Source organism: Anomaloglossus baeobatrachus, chromosome 6 (assembly GCF_048569485.1).
Source record: "Anomaloglossus baeobatrachus isolate aAnoBae1 chromosome 6, aAnoBae1.hap1, whole genome shotgun sequence".
NCBI classification, from domain to species: Eukaryota; Metazoa; Chordata; class Amphibia; order Anura; family Aromobatidae; genus Anomaloglossus; species Anomaloglossus baeobatrachus.
Window position 1 is genome coordinate 471649510 of NC_134358.1, and position 12428 is coordinate 471661937.

The following is a 12428-nucleotide window of genomic DNA, read 5'->3' on the forward strand; positions in this document are numbered from 1 at the left end:
GGTGTCAAGCCTGTGTGTTGGCAACCAGGTGAGGAGTACAAAGACAAATATCTTGCCTACAGTCAAGCATGGTGGTGGGAGTGTCATGGTTTAGGGCTGCATGAGGGCTGCCATATGTGGGGAGCTACTATAATAGGGTGACCGGTTTCTGACCGCTCCTACTTCTCTGTGGTGATTGTTGGAATGACACTGTATTGTATTTGTATTAACTGTCTTGTATTAATGTATATTCCTCCCCCTGTGTAATACGGCCGGCTGCCACCAGAGGTCATGGGTCCTGGGTCCCTCAGAGAGAAGCAATGGACCGGGAGATGACGGGGCAGCAGGGGTTAATTGAGAGGATGGCTCATCAGCTCAGAAGAAGATTTAGGGGAAGGAACTTCCTGGTTCAGGCAGATAGGGAAAGACTGTGATACTGAGCAGAATAAGAGAGAGAAGTCCAGGAGGGAAAAAAGAAGGTCAGAATGGAGTATAGAAGGGTGGAGGTGAGCAGGACAGGATTCAAGGGTGATGGAAGCCCAAACCTTCGCCATCCCCTAGTTCCTGCTACAGAGACAGGACAGAAAGAAGAAGGAGAGAAGCCAAGCTGTTATAAGGGGCTCTATTCCAGCAGGAAATAAGTCCAGAAGTGTCATGAAGACATTAGGAGAAATTGGGGTTCTCCTACCTGATGCGTCATCTGTCAGTACCTGAGGGAAAGCAGTTGCAGCGGAAAGGCAAGTGGTCTACCCATCCGTTAGCCGAGCTGAGTGTCCCACCACCATGATGGGGGAGTGGGTGTGAAGCGGGAGGTTAAGTCGCCCAATTATAGCTGTCCCTGCAAAACCAAAAAAGATAAGGATGACAATAAGACTATTGTGAACAGTTTGAAACTATCTGCCTGCAAGCTGGTTAGTAAAGTGAAGCAAATGTTAACAGGTGTCTGTCTCCTCTCTGACTGAGTGGGGCTCAAGGCCCATAGGAGTGCACAGGACCCAGAAGGTGAATGGCAGCAGTCAGCAGGTACCACCTCCACACCACATAACACCCACACCACTCTGCCCCCCATGTCTGTACTGTGCCAGGGTGGGTTGAGGTCCATCATGACCCTCGGCCACGACTGCCTCTCTCCGGCGCTTTACACTACAGTTCATTGAGGGAACCATAAATGCCAACATGTACTGTCACATACTGAAGCAGATAATGATCCCCTCCCTTTAGAAACTGGGCCGCAGAGCTGTATTCCAACGTGATAACAACCCCAAACATACCACCAAAATTACCACTGCCTTGTTAAAGAAATGGAGGGTAAAGGTGCTGGACTGGCCAAGCATGTTTTCAGACCTAAACCCTATAAATCATCTGTGGGGCCTTCTCAAACTGAAGGTGGAGGAGTGCAAGGTCTCTAACATCCACCAGCTCCGTAATGTCATCATGGAGGATGGAAGAGAATTTCAGTGGCTCCTGTGAAGCTGTAGTGAATTCAATGCCCAAGAGAGTTAAGGCAGTGTTTGAAAGTAATGGTGGACACAAAATATCGACACTTAGGGCACAATCATTTTTGTTGCCAGCGGTTTTGACATTAATGGCTGTGTGTTGAGTAGAGCTGCTCAGACTGGCAAAAAAGCGGGACCGGTGGAACACTGCTCAATAAAAAAAAAAACAACCCGATCTGCTTCGGAATCCGGTACCCATATAAATCAATGGGGACCAGAATCCGGAGATTAAAAATGTTGGTGGAAGGGATAGTGGGGTAAGAGCGTGCGCGGTATACTCACCTAGGCTGTGTCATTGCGGCAAACTCCTTCCGGGTCACGCTTTTCCCTTCCAGAACCGAAAATTCAATATTCACTGTTTTGCCCGCCCACCGGCGCGTGTAATTGGTTGCAGTTAGACGCGCCCCCACCCTGAGTGTCAGCATGTCAGCTGACTGCAACCAATCACAGGTGCCAGGCTGGCCGGTGGGCAAGGAAAGCAGTGCAAGTGTTTGAGGGTCAGTATGGTGAGCGTGCATGTAGACAGAACCACATGCGGATCGCTCCTGTCAGAAGAGTGTGCTGCTGTGCCGGTGATGCGATGTCAGACTTGTACAAGTCTGGCATGACATCACCCGGCACGGCCTGCCGCTCTCTAAACATGAGCGTGCATGTACCTAGAAACACATGCACGCTTCTGGCTGTGCCAGGGGTGCGATGTCAGACTCGTGTGAGTCCCTCGCAAGTGTGACTCTGGCCTAAGAGAAACTTTTTTGCTTTTTTTTTTAATTAACTCTTTAATAATTAAAAGTTAATAATTAATTAACTAATTTAATTTTTATTTAACCTGACGTGCGGTCCCCCCTAATTTTGATCCTCAGCCAAAATAAAGCCAGCTGGGGGCTGGTATTTTCAGCCCTTAGCTGCGCGGATCCAGACTTTTAGGGGTACTTTGCACACTACGACATCGCAGGTGCGATGTCGGTGGGGTCAAATCGAAAGTGACGCACATCTGGCGTCGCTGTCGACATCGGAGTATGTGAATCGTTTTTACTACAATTAACGAGCGCAAAAGCGTCGAAATCATATGATCGGTGTAGCGTCGGTCATTTCCATAATTTCTGAAGGACCGATGTTACGATGTTGTTCCTCGTTCCTGCGGCAGCACATATCGCTGTGTGTGAAGCCGCAGGAGCGAGGAACATCGCTTTACCTGCGTCCCGGCTGCAATGAGGAAGGAAGGAGGTAGGCGGGATGTTTACGTCCTGCTCATCTCCGCTCCCTGCTTCTATTGGCCGCCTGCTGTGTGACGTCGCTGTGACGCCGCACGACCCGCCCCCTTAGGAAGAAGGCGGTTCGCCGGCCAGAGTGATGTCGCATGGCAGGTAAGTGCATGTGAAGCTGCCGTAGCGATAATGTTCGCTACGGCAGCTATCACAAGATATCGCAGCTGCAATGGGGGCAGGGACTATCACACTCGGCATCGCTACCATCGGCTTGCGATGTCGTAGTGTGCAAAGTACCCCTTACAGTCCGGATCTGCTCAGCCCTAATGTTGAGTTATTTAGAGGGCACCAAATTTACGCTGTTATACAAGCTGTACACTGACTACTTTACATTGTATCAAAGTGTCATATCTTCAGTGTTGTCCCATGAAAAGATATAAAATATTTAGAAAAATGTGAGGGGTGTACTCACTTTTGCGATATACTATATATATATACATGTAAGGCCTCCGACACACATCCGTGAAAATTACGCACGTGTGTTACTTTCCGTTTTTCCGTTCTTCTGCAGCTTTGGTCACCTTCATGTTGCAGAGCTGGAAGCGACGCGGGACTTCCGTGGATTACGCCGGACATGGATGGCTTTTTCAGGCTTAATAAAGTGGTGAACGAGGGTATTTGTTACTGTTTATTATTCCAAATAAAGGATTTCTTCGGGTGTATGTGTTTATTTACTGTAACTTACAGATTAATCATGGAAGGTATCTCGGGGAGACGCCTGACATGACTAATCTAGGACTTAGTGGCAGCTATGGGCTGCTGCCATTAACTCCTTATTACCCTGATTGCCAATGCACCAGGGCAAATCGGGAAGAGCCGGGTAGAGTCCCAGAACTGTCGGATCTAATGTATGCGGCTATTCTGGGCGGCTGCTGGCTGATATTGTTAGGCTGGGGGGCTCCCCATAATGTGGGACTCCCCATCCTGAGAACACCAGCCTTCAGCCGTTTGACTTTACCCTGGCTGGTATCAAATTGAGGGGAACCGCACGTTGTTTTTTTTAAATTAATTATTTATTTATTTTACTGGTCGATATTGACACGCCCAATGGCGGCTGTGATTGGTTGCAGTGAGACAGCTGTCACTCAGCGTGGGGTCGTGTCTCACTGCAACCAATCATAGGCGCCGGAGGGGAAAGCACGGAATACAAGATTGATTAATGAGCGGCTGGCTTTTTCAAAATAGTAAAAGCCGCCAGAGTTTTTTTAACAGCTGTGCAGCGCCGCGCTGGTGATCGGGGAACGGGGAGTATGAGAGAGGGGGGAGACTGACAGACAGACAGAGAGGGACAGACAAGACAGAGAGACCGACTGACGGACAGAGGGAGATTGACCGACATACACAGAAAAAGAGAGAATGACCGACATCGCTAGAAAAAAGCACAAAACGTACACGGAGCATATGGAGATGCATCCGTGTCACGTATGTGTGCTCACGGACCCATAGACTTCCATTGGGTCCGTGTGTGGGTGTTCCGTACAGAAAACGGACATGCTTCCGTGCAAAACGGATACACATACGTAACACGGACCGTATGGAATAACGCATGTGTGACCTCAAACATAGCATAACATTGGTGCACGTTTGTCTGTGTCTCCGGTATATACGGAAACAGACCAAACACGCACGTGTTTCACGGATGTGTGTTTGAGGCCTAAGACAAAGCTAAAATCAGATGGAGTTTGGGTGTACTGGGTGTGGTCAAAATGACTGGGCAACCCACTTATGTAGAATACCAGGTTGGTCTGCCCTTCAAGCATTCTCTAGATGTACAGAAGTGGAGAAACCTTGAATGGCCCCGGTTCATCCTAATTCCTGGCTTTGGGTGACTACCTCCACTTCACTGAAGACTTCATTGTTACGAACAATATATTTTGCCTCAGAAATCTGAAAAGCTTGCTATAAAAAAATTCCATTAAGGTCTGAACATTTAATCCTGCTCTGACAAACAGCCTGAAGAGTGTCTTGACTAAACCCTGGTTCAATAAACAGCTTATCTGCTTTGCTGACATCGCTGATGTCTGATCTAGCGTTTTGTTACCTTTTAATACTTTACAATCCCTTTTTTATTTAACACTAAGATCTCACTACCGTTATCTACAAATAAGACGCTACATGTATGGCCTCTTTTTTTCATATAAATTCTCACCACCTACTGGATTTGCAAAATTACCGTATGTAGGACAAAAATCTCTACTAAGGGCCTCATGTCTGATATTTATTGGATACTGCTTGACCCCAGTCCTGAAGAAATTAATTTACAAACAAATTGGAAAATTTCCTGAGGGAATCTCTATCATCTGAGATATGGCAGTGAATATGGGATAAAGCAACTAATACTTCTAAAGGTTATGTATAAGGAAAACCAATTTAAGCTACTAAAATTTAGTGTGACGGGGAGACAGGGATGACACAGGGACGCCTAAGCTGACCCTAAGACTGGGGACCCTGTTCTGTCCCTTATCCCGACGGTAGACTTGAAGGTAGTCAGGGTTGAGCCACCAAAGTGGCCCTGTCTCCAATCCTGGCCCTGATGACTAAGCCCCCAGGGGACTGACCGGGACAGAGATCACAAAAACTCACCAACACAGAACAACGGACAGGGTAAACCAAAAGTCACACATACCTAAAACCTGCTCCAAGGATTAACCAAAGGTGAACGGGTAAGGGTACAAAGAAAAAGGGGTAATAGGAATGACTTACAACAATCACAGCAGATAGCAACAGACACGTTCTCTCTGCTCCTGGGCTAGCTCCAACTGAGTTGAATATCCAGGAAGCAGAGGAAGCATCCAGGAAGCAGAGGGATTATATACAGGCCAGAAATGAGCTGAATAAGTGTGCTGCAGCACAGAGAAGAAGTTAACCCTTAAGTGCCAAAAGGAAAATAACACCGTTTAAATGTGATTGGCCTTAGATGGAAATAGAGAACTCTGATCCTGAGCCTGTCTACAGTATACACATCAAATATTTCAAAAATCTGACCCGCACATCCTACAAGTGTGTATAGGTGCCAGCTGAAAAAACATAGCAAATACAAATGGATACAGCTGCAAACTAAATGCCATTAATGTATAAGGGAACTCTGGTACTGCATTACAGTATATGAAAAAATGAGATTTTTAGTTTATGAATTGGCCAATGCATTTAAGCCCGGAAACACCAATGGCAAGGTAAATCTCAATATTCCGGGTACCTAACTAAAATGCCACTATCTAGGTTAAAAACATCCGTGTCTGGACAGCTAGACTAAAAAAATCTAACTTGAAATGCCACTATCTGGACTAACCTCCATGTCTGGGCAGCTATGACTCCTGGTATAAGGATTATGAACACAGCCTGGTTTATAGGGCGGAGTGCTCAGTCAGAAAGAAACTCACTGTAGTACCAGTGAGTTCCCTTATACATTGATGGCATTTAGTGTGCAGCTGTATCCATTTTGTATTTACAGTATACACATGACATTTAGTCTATGTAGAAACATTTGGTCATGGCACCAATACATAACATTCCTAATTGTTGCAGGAGATTTGGGGTTATGAAAGGGGATCTCATTTATTTTGGACTTGTACTGGAATACCGGGATTTTGGGGAATAGTGAAAACCATTATTCTTGAAGTAACAGGTATCCTTATATACTGAGATCCTAAGTTTTACATACTTAATATTCTACCTTTCTGTAATAATTTCAACAATTAGTATTACATGTGACTATAGCTGCGTGAGGTTTAATAGCTTGTAAATAGAGGCAGACCCATTCCTCTCTAGAAGTAAATGACATACCTGTATACATGATATCTGATTGCAGTGCTATTAAGCAATCTGGGGTCTGTTGGGAGCACTGCGGGACACAGAAAAGGGCCCCTGTGCAAAAACAGTATATGGACCGTTTTCAGTCCAATAACTCATCAAAATTCACAATTCAATCTGCTTTGGGGGTAGAAGTAGGCCCCTTTACCCCTTGGGCTCCAGGTTGCCCCAATGATATGTCCGCCCGTGGTTGGACATTTATTGGACACAGAGAGATTACTGAAAGACTGTTACCTGCCATTTTGGTTATAGACATAAAAGCTATATCATTTATCATACTTATTAGGATAAGTGTTTTGACAAGCTTTATATACTTTTATTCCTTAATTTTGATTGTACTTTATATTATTGAATTCAAATATGTGTAATTTGACCAGTTTTTGGGGAACGTTTTTCTAGATATATACTGAAAAATCTAATAAATATATAGTTAAAAAAAAAATAAAAAGAAATTTGAGTTGTCATCTAGATTTTTCAGGCAATCTCAAATATATAATTTAATTATTTTTTTTAGCATTCTAACAGGATAGGGGCACCCTATTTATTTGGCCAACCTGTGTACAATAAATACTAAATGTGTACAATAAATAATATTAAATGTGTACAATAAAATATTTAAACAATTATACTTATTAGAAAATGTTCATTTTTAATATTTCTCAAATTCCAAAAATATACAGTTTGAAAGAATACTAATTATTGCATTTTAGCATCACATATTATCTGACAGTACATTTTTTACTTTTCAGCCGTACATTTCAATGGCACAATTCTAGTAAAGAAAATTGTACTTGATGTGTTCCGTAAGAAGTGACATTGCCTCCAGATATATATAATGTAAGGAACATAAAATCAGTGCACAACCAAGTTGTCCCAGTGGAGCGTCAATCAGAAAATATTTGTAAAGATTTCAGTATAACTAGGGACAAGGTTAGCTTCTGATTAAATCAGATAGGGACCTAATTATAGACTTAGCTAAGAAACCAGCACACCTTCTACCAGGCAGTTTCCCTGCTGGGACAAGAAAAAAAAACTCACTGAAGCATAAAGAAGATACAGACAGTAATAGGACGAGATATATACATTTCCTGTGGTAATATTAGAGACTCCCAAGTTGCTTGTAGCTAATACCATAGCCCGAAGGCAAAGACTTGATATGAGCAAAACAAGTCTTTGTGAGGGAACTGCAGACGCATCTCTGGTCCCGGAGGCGTTAAATAGTCTATTTCTAAGCCTGCAGCAATAAGTAGTGTAGCAGACATCACACCTACAAGTAAAGGGATAATTAGCCTTAGTTATGAAAATACACAGCAACAAATCTTCTTAAAGACTTCCTCAGTGGGAAAATCACCTTTGAATAGAAAAGGAAAGAGATCGGAGAAAGTACATGATCACTTCAATAAAATGCAGGAAAAGGGGAATTTGTGTAGTAAGATTGGAGACTTAAGGCCTTCAGTAGATTCACTAAATCGCAAACACAAATGTAAACTGTAGAATGTAAAGTAAAATTGAAGGGATATCAGAAATGTCAGAATATTTTAGAAAATAAGTAGGAAATTTTATTCTGTGTATTGTAACCATATACTTAATGGGGGTAAGGATGAATATAGAATAGTATGAAATCTTAAATGCATATGAACCTATCCTTTAAATGGGACTCTTATCCAGCTCATCCCATCTGCCCATTCAGGCAGTGGTCTCCTGCTTCAACCATTGTGTCATACAGAGACAATACACTGGCCCATCAAGCCTTTTTGAAAAACCTGCCAAGCATTCCTTTACCAGCCTCCTGAGGAACCTTTATATTTGGGGAAGTGCGTTGAGGCATCAGGCATGGCAGGATACATCAGGAGAGATAAGGAGATCCTCTTAGTCCCGTTACCCTGTACCCGACATTAAGCATTATCAGCACCTTGTTTTTGTACCTTTACTGAGCAATTGCACTTTTTCTGGCAGGGTTTACAGGGTGAGGCAGGGACAGCCTATGGTGAGTGGGGGTGCCATATTGACTCCAGGGTGCCAACCCCTGCTGATAGGCAGTGCACAGGAGGGAGAATCATATCAGGGCTAGTATTCTCCATTTCTGTGCACTTTTAGGATAGGTTTTCACATCCTAAAAGTATATAAAAATAACCAAATAAAACAAATAAATATGTTCGACTTTATTCTTTTTTTAAATTTAGAAAATGATCCAATATCCCATATTTGAGTGTTAGAAGTATGTGAACCTTTAGGATTAGCAGGTACTTTGAACGTGAAATCATAACCTGGTGTCTTCATTCAATGGGATGACAATCAGGTGTGAGTGGGTTTTATTTTAAGGACAAGGGTCTATAGAAATGTGTTCTTTATAACACGTTTATGTAAGTTTACAATACCATGAACAACAGAGATTTCTGATAAGTTCAGAAGATTTTTGAAACTCATAGGGCTGGAAAGTTTTAAAAATAATTTCTAAGGAGTTTGGACTTAACCAATCCACAGTCAGATAGATTGTATACAAATGGAAAATATTCAATGATATTACAACTTTCACCCAGGACTGGTCGGCTAATAAAGATCAAAAGCAAAACTTATAATAGTCCACAAATTTACAAAGGAACCCAAGGTAACCTCTAGGCAACTAAAGGTCTCTCTCATATTAGCTAATGTTAATGTTTATGTTTCCACCATCAGACGGACGCTGAACAACATTGGTGTGCATGGCCAGATTGCAAGGAGAAAGTCATTGCTCTCCAAAAAGAACATTGTTGTCTGCGAGCAGGGTGCTAAAGATCACCTGCACAAGGCAGAAGCCTACTGAAACAATTTTTTGTGTACAGATGCAATCAAAATAGAGTGAATATATTACATTCCGGATTACTTTAGAAGATTTGTTGAAGCACACAAGTCTGGAAAAGGTTACAAAACAATCGTTAATGAGTTTGGACTCCACTAATCAACATTCACAGATTGTATACAAATGGAAAATATTCAACACCATTATAACCCTCCCTAAGTGTGGTCAGTCAATGTTTTTTAGAAAATGCAAAACTGGTTTTCTGTTATTACAAAATCTAGAACTGCTAGTTTATGGTTGGGACTGTGAATGTACAAATTCAGTTTATCACCCTGTCTCCTCCCCAGTTCAATATAAAGAAAGACATTGTTCAGTTTATAAGTCACATTTTCATGCATCCAGTTAAAAAAAGATAAGCAAACGTTTTATATTCTTTTATGAATGATGATTTGACTTAAGCAAAGCTTAAATACAAAGAGCTTCTCTTGTTCTGAAGAATGTATGCATTCCTGCTGTAAGATGGTCGCTGGTAAAATACTAGAGGGGAGATATGTATCAATGAGATTTTCAGCCTCAGTGATGTGAAGCCGTGCTCCAACATGTTGGATGTTGAAAGGGTTAATCGGCCATATTAATGGATGTTTTTTTTGTGAACAGCTAAAGAGATGGGTGGAACGGCTGTTCATTATATCACCACTTTTAGGCTGTTGTCCAGGAGGCAAAATGAAAGCCACTGGAATCACTCTGTGTTCTCTGTATGGAGGTAACAGATCTCCAAAGCTATGCTCTGATTATTAGAAGAGCGAAACCCTCTACCTGAGCGAGCGGACCACCTTTGTCCCGGAAAAGACTTTAAGTGTGTTCCTGTGGATCCTTTTATGATGATTAAATAAACCAGCCAGAGATTTAAATAGAAACGCTTCCTGTAACTCCCTCAACCAGCAAGAGAGTTGCAATACTACACTGCTTACATGGATAACTCATTAATTTGGACTGTGGACTACGTAATGCTTTAATGGAATCTGTCAGCAGTAGATGTGGATACTTTGTAATTTGAATTTGCCAAATTTTTCCCTAAAATTTTATTTCAGGCAAATAAATTTGTGCGAATTGCATAATTAAAAATCCCTTAATCCCCTCGAAAATATGTGTATAACACTGTGAGCCCCCTTTGTAGTCAATTGAACATGTTTGGGCTCTGCAATGCAAACAAAGCCTTTTTAATAGTTTTTTTTTAAAGTTTTTCAAATACAGCCTTTTTAATGTACAAATGATTTCAACTTACCAGGCTATGGAAAAACAAATGTTCACCAGAAGTAACCAACAGCATATTTAACAACACACTGCAGTGTCAGACATTTTTGCCTAACTTTTTTTATTTTGGGGGAGGGGGGGACTAGAATCATGCATTGTTATTGTTTCTAAACAAGTGGAACAAGTGGAAGAAACAATGTAATTTTTACATGTTTGGATGCGACAATTATCACTGCTTGGGGAATATAAAGAGCTGTGCACTTTACTAAATAGAGTGACAGTAGATTTTTCATAAGCCATTCAAAAATTATCCCTTTAATTAAGGAGACAAAACAGCTGTACTGTATGTTATGACTTCTCAACCAGGAGTGAGAAATTGTCATTTTTGGTGTCTGTAACTGATAACTGACTTGCAAATCATAAAATCATTAGGCAATTATAAAGGCTTGTTATCAAGCCTTCTGACAATGATTCCCTTTTGACAAAACAGGAGTATTGTTTTGAACATGAATAATTTATGGCTTGTTGTCACCAAGCCTTCTTGAGAGTACATTTCTCAACATCAGAAATTCTGTCTTGCACTATAAAATACAGTGGGCAGCCAGGACACGTGTGACTGTTGTGATTGTACAGTGGCTGTGGCAGGCATAGCATGGTAGATAGTTAGGACAAGGCAAGCAAGAAGATGCTTAGCAGTTTAGGGCTAGCAATGGCAGCAGAAATACATTTCAGCATTACAGTTCCGCATTATGAAACACAGTGGACAGAGAGGAGGTGTGTAGCAGATAGACCTGTGCAGTGGTTGTAGCAGGAGCAGCATGGTAAAAAGTGAAGATGGAGCAGGCATAGAACTGCTTGGCAGTTTAGGGCCAGCAATGGCATACTCCGGCGGCAGCAGTACTAATGAAAAAAAGATGAAAATATCAATAAATATGTATATTTATGTAAAAAAAATAAACCAAAAAGTACACATATTTAGTATTGCCACATCCAGAACAACCCAATCTATAAAATTGTAACCCTGTTTGACTCCTTCAGTGAACAATATAAAACAATAATAAAAAAACACAGCAAAATCTATGCTTTTTCATCATATCATCAAAGAAAGTGGAATAAAACGAGATCAAAAATTCGCATGTAAACAAAATTACACCTCTGAAATTGGCAGCTTGTTTTTTGCAAGACAAAATTACAATCAGCTTCGTAAGCAAAAAAATAAAAAAGCGATAGTTCTCAGAATATAGCAATGCAAAACTAATTATTTTTATGGTGTAAAAGTGGCAGAACATAAAAATCAGTATAAATGTGTTATCACTAATCGTACTGACCGGAAGAAAAAAACTGTTTTATCCCTTTTACCACACGGTGAATGGTGTGAAAACAAGCAAAAAAAAACCAAAACAACAATTCCTCAATTGCTGTTTCTTCTTGATTTTGCCTTACAAAAAGTGGAATAGAAAACGATAAAAAAATAATGTAGCCAAAAATGGTACTAATAAAAACTCCAACTCATTCTGCAAAAAACAAGTCCTCACATGACTCTGTCAGTGGGAAAATAAAAAAAATTAAAGTCTTAAAAATTCTGTGATGCAAAATAACTTTATTTTGTAAAAAAACATTTTTTAGTGTGATAGCAGCTAAACCTAAAAAACCTATATACAGTTGGTATTGCTGTAATCGTACTGACCTGAGCAATAATGCCACCATATCACTTTTACTGCAAGATGAACAGCGTAAAATATTGTAATAAAGCCAATTCTTCAACTGCTGTTGTTTTGTTTATTCTCCCTTTCAAAGATTGTAGTAATAGCTTACATTTATCCTGAGCTCAACACTGAGCGATTA